This window comes from Dermacentor silvarum, chromosome 8 (genome assembly GCF_013339745.2).
Source record: "Dermacentor silvarum isolate Dsil-2018 chromosome 8, BIME_Dsil_1.4, whole genome shotgun sequence".
NCBI lineage: Eukaryota > Metazoa > Arthropoda > Arachnida > Ixodida > Ixodidae > Dermacentor > Dermacentor silvarum.
Genome location: NC_051161.1, coordinates 159033071 through 159047351, shown reverse-complemented (window position 1 = coordinate 159047351; position 14281 = coordinate 159033071).

Sequence of the window (14281 nt, the reverse complement as noted above, 5' to 3'; positions counted from 1 at the left end):
GCGTGGACGTCGATGCATGGCTGGCAATGTACGAGCGCGTCAGCCACACTAACAAGTGGGACCCGACCATAATGCTGGCGAATCTCATCTTCTATTTGCTATCTTCATCTTCTAGACGCATGAGGCACGAGTTGGGACGTCTGTAAGCAGAAATTACGCGATCTATTTGGGAGACCTATCGCACGACAACTGCGGCCAAGCAGGAGCTCGCAATTCGTGCTCAGACGTCCACGGAGCCGTACATCTCGTATATTCAGGACGTGTTGTCTGTGCAACAAGGTCGACAAGGACATGCCTGAAGTGGACAAAGTGGGCCACGTACTGAAAGGCATAGCCGATGACGCATTCAATCTGCTACTGTGTAAGAACTGCTCAACGGTGGAGTCGGTCATCGCTGAATGTCGTCGTTTTGAGCTGGCCAAAAGTCAACGTATCACTCACAGCTTCGACCGACCCAATACGGCTGCCACGTCCTCCTGCGAAGGCTTAGCCACGCTTCGGCAAGCGCAAGCTCCAGAAAATGTCAACAGGATCGTCCGTCGAGAACTCGAGGCCATGGAACCCGTTACCCTTCAGACGGTATGCAAAAGCAACAGCTGGCTCCGATTTCGCTAATTCAGGCCGTTGTTTCAAGAGGTCGCGAATATGGGCATTTTACCCACCTTGATAACGGTATGCTGCTACCAACCGGTCGCCCTGTCGTCGCTGCTGCAAGACCGAACACGACTTCAGGCCACGTTATCGAAATCCAGACGATTGGCGCACACCTGATGACCGGCCCATCGCTTCACGTGCTCTAGGATTGGACACATCGCCGCCATTGCCGCAGCCGCTGGCCCACGTCCTATCGACCAAACACTTACAATGCGGACCGTGCACATATGCCCCGTCGTTCCGTCCTGCGGCCTCAAGTGCTGAACGTCTCTCCTAGGGAAAACCGGATCAGCCGCTCCCACGCCCCAGCGCCGTCAGTCCCGCTGGCCCCAAACCTCGCGCTCTCGGTCTCTTTGGGCCGCCTCTCGGAAAACTAGCTAGTGCAGCCCCGGAGGTGACGCTGCATTTACGACGGCCTGAAAAATCCTCTGATTGTCCCTATACCGATGCAACCTTCTTGAAGTTCTGGTTATGGTGTGGCAGTTACCGCTCTTGTGATACCGGCGCACAAATTTCTGTAATGAGCTCGAGCCTCCGGCGCCGCCTCCAGAAAGTCCAAGACGCCCGCGACTTCACCTACATACGAGTAGCCGACGGGGAGTACACCTGCCGTACTTGGAATGTGGCACTGCACGCATCACTATTCTGGTCGCCAACACATCTGTTCTTTTTGCTGTTCTCGAACAGTGCCCCCATGACTAATCTTGGGAATCGATTTCTGCACACACGATGCCTTATCGACTGCTCGCGAGCCTTCTCGGCTAGAACCTTCGTGCACGACAACGTCGATGCCGGCCCACCCCGCCTACGCTCCGTCGAGTTTCTTCGACTGCCCCGCAAGCCGCAATATACGTCCAGCTTTCAGCCTTTTCCGCCCCTACCCGACGGCGACTACGTTGCCTGCCCTATTCCTGAGGTCGCCATGACACGCAACGTCGCGCTCCCTTATACGGTGGTGACAGTTACAAACAACGGCACTGCCTTTCCCATCCTAAATTTGGCTACTCGACGCAAGTTCTTCCTTGCGGCATATCACTCACTCATCTGACCCCATTGGCCGGCCACACGGTTTCTGCCCTGACCACAGAACCACCACCGGATTTTCAACCGCCGTCATCGCAGTCAGGTTCGTCCTGCGACCACTTCGCCCGCATGATATGCACAGTCCACTGCTCTTCGCCGGCGTGATGGTTCTCTACCTGGATATATTTGACTTGGCGACCGTCCTTTGGGCCAGACATCTGTCGTCACCCCTCGCTATCATACCGGCGATGCGAGTCCTATTCACCGACGGCCCTTACCGTGTGTCAGCTCCGGAGCGTGCTGTTATCCAACAGGAAGTGGAGAAAATGCTGGGCAAAGGCATAATTGAACCCTCATGCAGTCCCTTGGGCCAGGGGCGTAGCCAGAAATTTTTTTCGGGGGGGGGGGGGTCATCGGCCCGACCGGGGGGGGGGGGGGCAAGCGTCTGCTTTCCACTACGTGACGTGATCGATAATAAGTATCGGTAGTTAAGCACACTCTATGCATGTATATCAAAGACATGGGACCCCCCCCCCCCCTCACGTGTGTGTGTGGCACTGTGAGCGTTGTGAAGAAATTAAGTAAAAAGTAATGTAAGCTCACTAAATACAGTAAGTAAGACAGGTACAGTGGGCGTTTGGAGCAACGGTCTCTCATCGCGCCACTGAATGGACCAGTCTTCGAAAACGCATCATTGAGACGACCCGCCCGATCGGAGAAGAAATCATTAATTGTTAATCTCCGTTAAGCGTAGATGGCGTCGTCCTCGTCGGGGCGAAGTGCGTTTCACAGGTCAAGGACGGCTATACATGTGAAAATGCACGTGTTACCAGGCTATACCTACTCCCATAGCAATAGCTTGTTCGCTGCGTCTTTGCGCTAGAAAACTTAAATACGCGCAAAAACGAGTAATGCTTTTTTTTTTTTACGAAGCTTTCGTCGCCTTGCATTTCCTGCGGCAAGTGCATGGGCCGCTGTGTCTTCCGCTGTGTGCGAGCGTGCAGCCGTCATTTGCCTTTACGTCAACAGATTCAGAATTGTACAGAATATTTCACCGCACTGCATAGTTATGGCATGTGTACGCATCTTAAGTAGTGCCGTGCGAGTCATTTCTGCTTCACTTAGGCCGGTGCAAACAGGAAGTGGCCTTGTACCTCACAGAATCTCGACTGATTGGTGTACTAGTGATGCAGGAATGAACTGCCGGTCTTGTTCAGTGCATAGTGCACATAATCAATTTCTCAGGACGCGTGAACTCCGACGAGAACTGTCAGCGCCTGCATCAAGAGTTTACTTACGCTGTACTGCGCACAGCAGTAATCCATGCTTGTCGGCTGTCTGTTTCGTGCATTCTGTTGCGAGTCGGTGGAATTTCACTGCTGGCATCAACCCTTTTGTGTGTACATTGCTGGTTTGGGATTCACAACACAACAGTAACTACCAGCCTTCCGTAGGGGCGCAATCGCAAACGAGAGGACGTTTTGCGCTGCAGGACTATGGCTACGTTCACATTTGGGAAGCGGCAAGCGGGTAGAGAGGCCAAGCGGCCGGAAAATCTTTTCCGCGCATGTCCAAGTTCACATTTGTTTTGCTACCACCGCGGCCGCGCTGCCGCTTTCGTCCACATCCATCTAGTCTGCGTACGTTTGTCGGCGTGGTGGCGCTCATTATCGCATTATTTCGAGCGGTATGTTCATTCACTGACCCACCCGTCATCAAAAGTGATCATCTTGCGCAAATTCACGTGTCATCTGCGACCTTCGGTAAGTTCCTCGTTGGCGTTCTGTAATTCTCCTCACACGGGCGCGGTAGCGCTGTGTCAGAGGTTGCTGCCTATATGCGGGATAATATTTCTTTAATAGCTTTTATTTACAAGTTGTAATAACATTTCATCATTTCGTATTAATTTTGGCGCCTCCAGGACACGAAAGCGGCAACGGGAACACCAAAGCTAAAACCCGGGCTGGCCCTTGTGTTGAGGCTCGCCGAAGCCTGCGCTTCCTACGTGCGACCTACGCTCCCAATCTATCGTCGCGACGAGAAAAGCACCCTGCGACTTCTGCAACATAGCGTGCACGTGCGAGGAGAATTATGGAGCGCCAACGAGGAACTCTGCCTAACTATTGTCTTCCATGGAAGTGGAAGAAGAAATGGCTTTTATACTTCTACCTACTTGTTTTCTAGAAATCGACAATGAATAAACGGAAGACAAGGAAAAACCTCGGAAACGGCAGTGGTGGGTTCGCCTGGCTTTGCAAAAGTGTAAGAAATAGGGTCACGCCAAGGCTTCGTTGCCGCACCTCCTGTCGCGCGACGTTGAATACTATCGCGAGTATTGCTGACAGTACGTTTGAGTGCCACTCTTGTCGTAGAGGAAGGGGTGGTTCTTGATCGCGTCGATCAGCATTACAGCCTACACTTTTGGTGCCATGTTCAGTGTTACGACAGGAAGTTTACATGCTAGTGTAGCTTCCGGTCGAGCAGAACGACTTTCCGCCGCGTTTCCGCTTCGCCATGGCGAAAAAATCGGTCCGAGACCAATTTGGCTCGCCGCCTGTTTTTCTGCCTGTTTTGCGCCTAGGCGGGCGGATTTTTTGCAAGATTTTGCCGCTTCCGACAGCTTCGAGACCAAGTTCCTACGCGAACGCGGCCCTAACCGGCACCTGAAGGGAAGCGGCGGAAATGTATACCGGAAATTTCGACCACCTGGGGACTTTAACGTGCACCTAAATCTAAGTAAACGGGCCTCGAGCATTTTCGCCTTCATCTAAAATGCGGCTGCCGCATTTGTTGCTTCATTTGTTGCGCATTTGTTGCGCATTTGTTGTTTCAGAATGCGGACGCCACATTCGCGCCCAAAACCTCACAGAGTGTCAAGGCCTTGACAAACACCGTGACAGTTTTTTTCCATATGCAGACATGATTCGCTGTAAATTACCAACCCAAACGGAAGCGCCAGGAATGAAAGTGTGAAAGTAGCACCGGTTTCTTGAAATATGTCAGCGCGAAGCGACGAGAAAAAAGGGTGGGTTAGTGGGGGGGGGGGGGGGTGCAAAAATTTCGGGGGGGGGGGGTTTTGAACGGCCCAAGGCAGTGGCGTAGCCAAGGGGGGGGGGGGGTTTGAACCCCTCCAACCCCCCCCCCTGGCTACGCCACTGCCTTGGGCCTCTCCCGTCGTACTTGTGAAAAAGAAGGACAATAGCTGGATATTCTGTGTAGACTACCGCCACCTTGACCAGCTTACCAGAAGGATGTGTATCCTCTCCCGCGTATTGATGACGCACTGGACTGCTTGCACGGCGCCAGATATTTCTGTTCCATCGGCCTGCGCTCAGGATACTGGCAAATTGCTGTGGACGACCAAGACCGCGAGAAGACCGCCTTCGTGACTCCTGATGGCCTCTATCAATTTAAAGTGATGCCTTTTGGCCTATGTAACGCCCCTGCTACTTTCGAGCGCATGATGGACTCTCTTCTTCGAGGCATCAAGTGGTCCATATGCATTTGCTACCTGGACGATGTTATCGTTTTTTCGACTACGTTTGAAAACCATCTCACTCGCCTGTCCACCGTCCTTGATGTTTTTCGCCGTGCTCGTCTTCAGCTTAACTCGTCGAAATGTCGCTTTGGGCACCGTCAAATCTGCGTCCTCGCCCACCTTGTTGACGCTGCAGGCGTGCAGCCAGACCCTGACAAAGTCCGCGCGGTTAGTCAGGTCCCTACTCCACGGTCGGCCAAGGATGTCCGCAGTTTTCTTGGCCTGTGCTCGTACTTCCGTCGTTTTGTCCAGAACTTCGCGGAAGTGGCCCGCCCTCTAACTGGCCTACTCAAGAAGGACATCGTTTTCATTTGGGGTCGTGACCAACCGGACGCCTTTTCATCGCTCGTTGCCATCCTAACGAACCCACCTGTTCTAGTACATTTCGACCCGTCAGCCAGCACGGACGTTCGTACCGACGCCAGTGGCCACGGTATAGGCGCCGTCCTTGCACAACAGCAGCACGGCCTCCACCGCGTGGTCGCCTATGCAAGCCGCCTTCTGCCGCCATCGGAGCAAAATTACTCTATCACAGAACGCGAGTGCTTAGCACTCATCTGGGCCATCGCAAAATTCCGTCCGTACCTGTATGGCAGGCACTTTTCAGTTATTATAGACCACCATGCGCTTTGCTGGCTTTCTTCGCTCAATGATCCCACTGGTCGCCTTGGCCGTTGGGCACTCCGCTTGCAAGAGTACTCATTTTCTGTTTTCTACAAATCTGGACGGCTTCACCAAGACGCTGACTGCTTGTCACGATACCCGGTCGATCCCCCTGATACACTGGAAGATGAACCTGACACCTTTGTTTTGGCCATTACAGACTTCGTCCACATAGCTGACGAACAGCGCCGCGACATCTTTGCGGCCTATTATAGACGGTCTCAACTCACCACACCCTGACCCTTCCCTACGGATGTTTGTGCTCCACAATGACACCTTGCACCGCTACAACGCCCGGCCTGACGGCGCTGAGCTCTTGCTTTTTGTTCCCGCGCATCTTCGCTCTACTGTTTTGCGCCAGCTTCACGATGCACCGACGGCCGGACACCTAGGCGTGTCACGCACGTATGATCGCCTCCGTAGTCGCTTCTTTTGGCCTGGTCTCTATCGTTCTGTGCGACAGTACGTTGCGGCTTGTGACCTCTGCCAGCGACGCAAGACTCCTGCCCTACTGCCTGCTGGCAGCCTTCAGCCCCTCGACATCCCTGATGAACCATTTTTCCGGGTGGGACTCGATCTTCTAGGGCCTTTTCCCATGTCAACCACTGGCAATAGATGGGTTGCAGTCGCTACTGACTACGCAACGCGGTACGCTGTTACACGAGCACTTCCCACCAGCTGTGGTATACTGATGTAGCCGATTTCCTTCTTCACGACGCCATCCTGCGCCACGGTGCTCCTCGTCAGTTAATCACGGACCGCGGCCGCTGCTTTTTGTCTAAAGTAGTCGACGACATTCTTCGATCTTGTAAGACCAATCACAAGTTCACCACTGCGTACCATCCACAGGCAAACGGCCTTACTGAACGCCTCAACCGTACTCTCACAGATATGCTTGCTATGTACATGTCTGAGGACCACCGAGACTGGGACATTAACTTGCCTTTTGTGACCTTCGCCTACAACTCTTCTCGTCACGACACAGCTGGCTATTCACCTTTTTATCTACTGTTTGGCTACGACCCACCATTGCATATGGACACCATACTTCATGCTCACGCAGACACATCCTCTGCCTATGCTCGTGATGCTCTTGCCATGCTGACATCGCCCGTCAGGTTGCCCGCGATCGCTTGTCGGCTTCACAGGTCAATCAAAAATGTCTCTATGACCGCCGACACCAGGAGGTGAACTTCCCTCCAGGATCGCTCGTCTTGCTGTGGTTCCCATCATGTCGCGTTGGCCTATGCGAAAAACTCCTATCCCGTTATGCTGGCCCTTACCGCGTCGTACTCAAAGTCACTAATGTGACCTATGAAATCGCTCCGCTAAATCCTACGTCGGCCTCTGCAACAATCGCTAGTGACATAGTACATGTCTCGCGCCTTAAACCGTACCACTCTCGGCCCGGGCCCTAATGGCAGTTTCGCCCAGCGTTACTAGACTACTAACGTTGGTTTCGCCCGAAGGGTGAAGCACTGACTGCGAGAGCATGGTCTAGCTTTGCGCTTCAGCTTCCTGGACGGTGATCTTATTACAAGTGGATCCGACTAACGCGGACGAGACATAGGCTGGTGCATCAAAGTCTCTGGCACCCTCAAAAGCTTAAGCACACCGTGTATAGGGCCTGTAATGGCATCGCACAGGCGCCTCTACGCTGCTCGTAAACAATCACGCCAGTAAAATTACATCACTTTCAAGTTTGAGCACTGATATTGTTTTGCACTTTTAATATTTAATAGTCCGATCAGATTTAAGGTGAAAGGCATGCTCCGTTAATGTTATTTTTCATTACATTCGTTTGTGGGCTGCCATTCTCAAAATTCGTAGGATTATTTTGGTGAATAAAGTAATATCTGGCATTAGCAACATTGGTGATTGAATAGTGCAGGAATTTAACCCGCGCGTATGGTATGCATAAGCATGTAGCATCATCATCATCATCAGCCTATGCTTATGTCCAGTGTAGAACTACAGTGTACTAGAAGGTAGTAGAACGAAGGCCTCTATCTGCGATCTCCTATTACCCCTGTCTTACGCTAGCTGGTTCCAACTTGCGCATACAAATTAGCGAACTTCCTCACCCCACCTAGTTTTCGGCCATGCTCGACTGCGCTTCTCTTCTCTTGGTATACATTCTGTAACTCTAATAGTCCACCGGTTATCTATCCTACGCATTACGTGGCCTGCCCAGCATGTAGCATACATATTCCTAAATATATACGGAGACCCACAACGAGGACGGCGGTGAAAATTCGCTTGGAGGGCCCACATAATTGAAAATTACGAATGACTGGCTAAAGTAAACCGCATAATCGTGTATATTAGCGTGAGGTATATATATATATATATATATATATATATATATATATATATATATATATATATATATATATATTAAAAAATCACAGCATATCCACGGGGTGAATGATGATGAGTGGGCGAAGCTCCGGAGGGTATCATCGGATCTCCCGCTTAAGGAGACGCTAGCACAAACGCGTTAGAAACGTGCAGTACTCTCTAGTAAGGGGGAGCGGCCACAGCGTCTTACGCAGCCATTTACACATGCCGGAACGTGCACCGCGTTTGCCGACGCCATCACATGACTGCTGAGAGAGTATACCCCCCTATTCATAAACGCTCCTCGACTTGAACTTGACTTGCCACCGCCTTGGGCAGCGCGTTCGAAACGCGTTGAAGGTAAGGCGGAGAGGCCACAGCGTCTTACACCAGCTTCTTACACGGGCCGTAACGCGCTAGCACAAACGCGTTAGAAACGCGCTAGAAATGCGGCCTTTCGTTAATGTTGGGTATTTATTGCCATCGTGGTGCGTGTCTTTATGTGCGCTTCGTGGCGTAGTGGTTAGCGCCGCGCGTTCGGAAGCGAGGGGTCCCTGGTGCGATTCCGCGCTACGGACACAACTTTCGGAATGTTTTTTCATAAAACGCCGGAAGCGTTCTCCGAAAGCCGGAAGCTGGCTTCCGGAACCGGAAGCGGAACCGGAAGTGGAAACGGAAGCGGAACCAGAAGCGGAAGTCGGCTTCCGGTTATACTATACGTATACATATATATGTATATATGGGTATACATACATATACGGACACACAACGCCATCTATTGAGCAATTCATAAAACTAGACGTGGCTACCTACTACGACGGGGACTAACGGGTGCCGCTATAAGGAGCTTCGCCCCTAAAAGGCGATTTATTGAGGTTCGTAGCGACAGCCGGTCGTAGGCTGCACCGAGCAGTCTCCTAGCTCGAGCTTCTGCTGCGTGCTTCATGCTGCGTGCTTTGCGGTGAGAGAGAGAGAGAAATAACATTTATTAGCCCCGAAGAAACTAAAGCCCAAGTCCGGGCCTCCTGGTAGGCTCATGCCTCCTGGCCCAGCACGTTCTTGACGTGCTGCACCAGAAGTGGCCACCATAGTTTTTCAAACCTTCCAGAAAAGAGCCCAGGCAGCACAACCAGGCTGGCCCCAGCACGGCAATATCACGGCAAACACCGGCACAAATATAGGCCCGAAACCGGCAGCGCTACCCGCGTCAAGAATGGCCCAGCGTGGCCATGCCACTAAAGGGCCTATTTCGGCCATCGTGTGGCAGCGCCAATACAGGCAGATAGCCGGCTCTGCCGTTCATTGCCATTCTAGTGTGCCACCTTGCCTACTGGCACCGCCGGTATTGGTCAATAGCCGGCTCTGCCGCTCTTAGTTAATTTATTGTCCCGCATTACCCATTGGCATGGCCATATTGGCAGATTGTGATGTATGTGGGCGATGCCGTTATTTGCTACGATTTTAAATTACGCAAATATTGCACGGTAGCTCGATGCAACATGCCATAATCTACTATAAAATCACCAAATAATATACACAATTTATTTATTGGTCTTAAAATAGGTTGATACAGATTGTCGCTCGTATCCTCAATCCTGTGGGCCACCTACGAAAGCTTTATGACGCTACGGGGGGGGGGGGGGGGGGGGGGGGTTGAGCCGCTTCGGCGTAACGCCGCCTTCTGCAATAGTCGACGGCGCCTGGCAGCCACATTCTTATGAAGTCTTGCGCTTGGTTGATGTCGATGTCTGCGTCTCTCAGGCACCATCTGCATACAATACATATACTTTTATTATCACAACACTGCCAACAGTGCATAATATAAGCAAAAGGTGCAAAACTGAGAAATTAAATGCGTATCACCTGTTCCCACTCTGCATAGCCGCGTGTTAAACAGTCTCTCGCTTTTATTTCCATGCATGCTGTACGGCAGTTGAACCGTGATGGCGTTCAATATATTGAAGGTAATCTCCCACAGATTTGATTTCTCCATTCAAATAAATTATTGAAGCTGAAAAAAAGAAGCAGAAATACGAAAAAAATTAGGTAGGAAATGCCGCTGCATCTAAATATGCGATTTTTGTTCTAACTAGGCAATTGTGATGAATTATGCCTTCATCACAAGACTTCTCGTAAGTGCTTGTGGGTAGCTGTACTTAGCCTTTGGCAATGCGTAAGCTTTTAGAACAGAGGTAGCAAAGAAAGGGTGCTTTGTTTCATGATAAACACCTAAGCAAGCTACAATATAACAGATTATAATTTTGCAGGAAGTTCTGAACACAAGTCAGCTCGCAGACTGTACTTTCTGCGCAAGGGATTACGACAATCCAACTTTGGTCTTCTTGAGTGTACCAGCCGAAATGTGCCGTGCTGCGTGTTTCCAAACAGACAGTGCGTTTCAGCTGACGCTGAAGCGGTGCAGCACCGTCTACGTACACAGTAAAAAGTGGCCGTACATTATCTCTGTAAAAAAAAGAAAATACACGTATTAGGCAATGCACTTAGTTGAAACACTACACTTGAGAATAAAAATAAGATAATTGTACTTACCTTGCGATAATTGAGTTTATTTCACAGTAAATGCAGTTTTCCAACGTTTGGCTAGTTCATGTTTCACCCAATAGCAATGTGGAACCAAGCTTGTAGTGGCGAAGGTCAAGCCGCTGGTACTGAACACGTTGCTGGACAAGTTGATGCATGCTTCGCAAGCAAAAGGTGGTGAAAGAAATATGGGCTACAACAGCTCACAGGCAGAAGCAGAATGTGTACGGGTCCCTCGTCCTCCGAGAGTCACCACGTTTCTTTGGAAGCGGGCGAGGTCCGCGCAGGGAGCAACATATTTGACAATTATTCACGCTTCTTTGTGCGCCCATCCGGTTCTGATTAGCAACGCAGGCTCGGCTGTGCGCATTATAGACCGTGCATACCTTCGACACTGCAAAGCGAGGGAACGCAGGGAAAACGTGGTGAGAGTGAAACGCATTCTTGGGGCTTTGACGTCACTTCGCCTGATAGTAGTGAAGAACGACACGCGCACGTGTTTTTATTCTTTTATTTATTTATTTATTTTTATTTTTCCAAAAGCTGCTGCGGCTGAAGGAGCAGTAGCACTTGTGCTGATTTTATTATATATTATAGCTGAAATGTAAAACATGACAAATGGACCTGTAAAACAACTCAGAATGATCAATGAATGTGTTCATTGTTATTTTTTGGCACTGCTTATGCCAGGAGAACGGTAGAGCAAGACAACGTGTGCGCAAAGGGGTAGTCCGGCGCACAGCATCACTTGCTAACATGCCCCCATGAATTTCTTGCTTCTAGTTAAATAATACAACCTCCCCCTTCGAAAAAAAAATGAATAGACACATAGGAGAGGCAGCTATATCTAAGAAACATCGCGACAATACATTACGCGGCGCATAACATATAAGTGAAGCCCAAAAAGCGAGTACAAGGATCTCGTTCAAGTTCGACATATTAATTTACTTAATTATGTTAGTATAGTATGAAAGCCTGAAGGCTTTACATAAAAAAGCGGGTAGTTTTTTTTTTTTCTTTTCATAAACAAGAAAGCTTCAAACGTGGCCGCTGCGACAAGAAACGTAGGTGAGAGGTTCAAAAATATGTCCTTTAAGCAGCGGGAGTAATAGAATAAATAGTAATAAACAAACACAAGCGAGATCGCATACGGTGACAAGGTAAACCAAGCGATGATTTTGTAGAAGCCGCATTGGCTACACGTGAGTAATTGTATGTAACAAAACAAGGACGGCAAGGTTTTGGGCACTTTCGAGAGTTGCGAGACAGAACTGGTGTACTCGAAGATCTGAGAACCCACCATAGTTTTATAAAAGCTTCCCATGAAGAAAATTTTGGAGCAAGAAACCAAACATGTGGTTGGCATTCGTAAATTGAAAACTCAATATACATATTCCAAAAATGTTGTGTGTGATGTGTATACCGAGATACTTATCTACAAGAGGAAGAAGTTACCAGAGGTGTGTCGTTGAGGGTGCAAGTGGGAGCCTGAATTTAATAAGGAATAAGGAAGCTTATGTATGCCTCCTTGCAAAGTCAAAACAACGATAGATTTATTTATTAGCTCATATAAGATGCAAACGTCAGCCAAAAATTTATTCAAATCTGTGTTGCTCTCACAAAAAGAGTTCACCTACTTGAAAAATGTATATATATTTTAGTAGTTTTTTTTCTTTATGCTAGTTCCACTTTTTAATCAGAAATTAATTTTATTCAGTAGCGTTCTTCTTTTTTTCCATTCTATATTCCTGTACTCTCCTTAATCTTAGGCTCGTTCTTCGTTCTCAGTCCTAGGTCGGTAACTTCAACTCTTTCAGGCATCCGTCAAGGTTCGGAATGGCGCGGCGGGCCACGAACATTCCTGTTCTTTTTTATTTTTCTTTATTTTCTGTTCCCTTCCAACGGAGAGCGCCTTGTGTAGTCGTCTTGGTCGTCCGACCAAACCTTTTCTCTTCACTCCCCCCCTCCCACCCCCGTATATTTCTTGTGGCGTTGTCTCGGTTCCCCGCCTTCCCCTTTCTTTTCAGTGTAGATATATTTGGCGTCGTGCAAAATAAGCATTTCATTGTAAGTTAGCGTTGGGCTTGTCTCACATTCTTGTCTCTTCTATTGGCTGTTTTTTGTTTTAGAAATATGCACCAATAGCCCAGCAGAAACCTCTTTTTCAACATGGCGCAATTTCTTTTTTTCCCCGGTTTTTTCTGCGGGGAGGAATTTACGCCTACTGTGCCAGTTGGTCTGAAAAAAATCATCTGGCATCAAAAAAAAAAAAAAAAAAGACAGGCACGACAGAGTTTTTCGGGAAAGGCACCTAAGATTATAATGAAGCTGGCCACAGGAGACACTACTGCACAGTTCGATATGCTCTCTATGCAGAAAAATAATATAGCGAGCAGTCATCTAAAATGCCTTGTATTTTACTGACAATAAAATTTACAGCCGCTACAGAAAGTGAGCTAGCGACGGCATTACTGGCAAGCGGTACAGATGATTGCACCATAAAGTTATGCAGTATTTTGCAATTCACTACCTGCAACACTACTTAAACGACGCACATGTAAGCGCACATGCTTTTTAATTATATACCCCCTTGAATTTGTTATTGCGCCTATCGAGGATGCACACGGCATGCGCGCATTGACGCATTATAATGGAGTGCCCTTGTGCCACTTGTTAACAATGTCCGATCGAATGATTCAACACAATAAATACAATTACGCGAAAGTTAACAGCCTTTGTAATAAAACGAAAAAAAATATGCAGAACTTACATAATAAATTAGTAAGAAACAAAAAAAAAATGCCAGAGTGATCTCGTTGCAGTTGGCGTGCGTGGTGAAAAATTCAAATAAAAATTGCATGCTGTAAACATATATAATCGGGAATGGCCGGCGAATGCTGCGTGAAAAGTAATATTGAAATGCCGTTCTGTTTGACAGGCCAATATTTACGGGTCTATCAGAACTGCTAAACAATGTGGCTATGCCTATAGCTTTGAACGGACGTTCTTAACCAATGTTTAGAGATGTACAGCCAATGGCGGCATTCTTACGGCAAAGCAGGCCCGGGATAGCCAGTTGCGACGCCCAGCCTAGCCATTAACGGGCATTCACCGGCAAAGCAGGGCCATCGCTGGATGTCTGTTACAGTGGCTTTGCCAGCACTGGCATTACGGAGGCAACGGCGGGCCTTCGCGGCCCAGCCAGTGCCGGCTGAAAACCATCATCGGCCCTAGTTGGCCCCATGTGATGTGCTGCCTGGGACTCTGCAATCCTAATGTGATGCGAAGGTATTCAGCCAGTCAGACGTATAGGTAACGTATACCTTTTAGGAGCGCTGTATTTAAGTGGATGGAAGCATTAACCGGTGGGCAGTCCAGATGAGCAAGAGACGTTTAGAGTATTGTGAAAAAAAAATGAAAAAAAAGGAAAGAGATTTATACGACCGGATCAGTTACAGGCATAGGTAGCAGTAGAAGGTAGATAAAGAAGCTTTGGGGTAGAGAAAACGTAATTAAGCATAT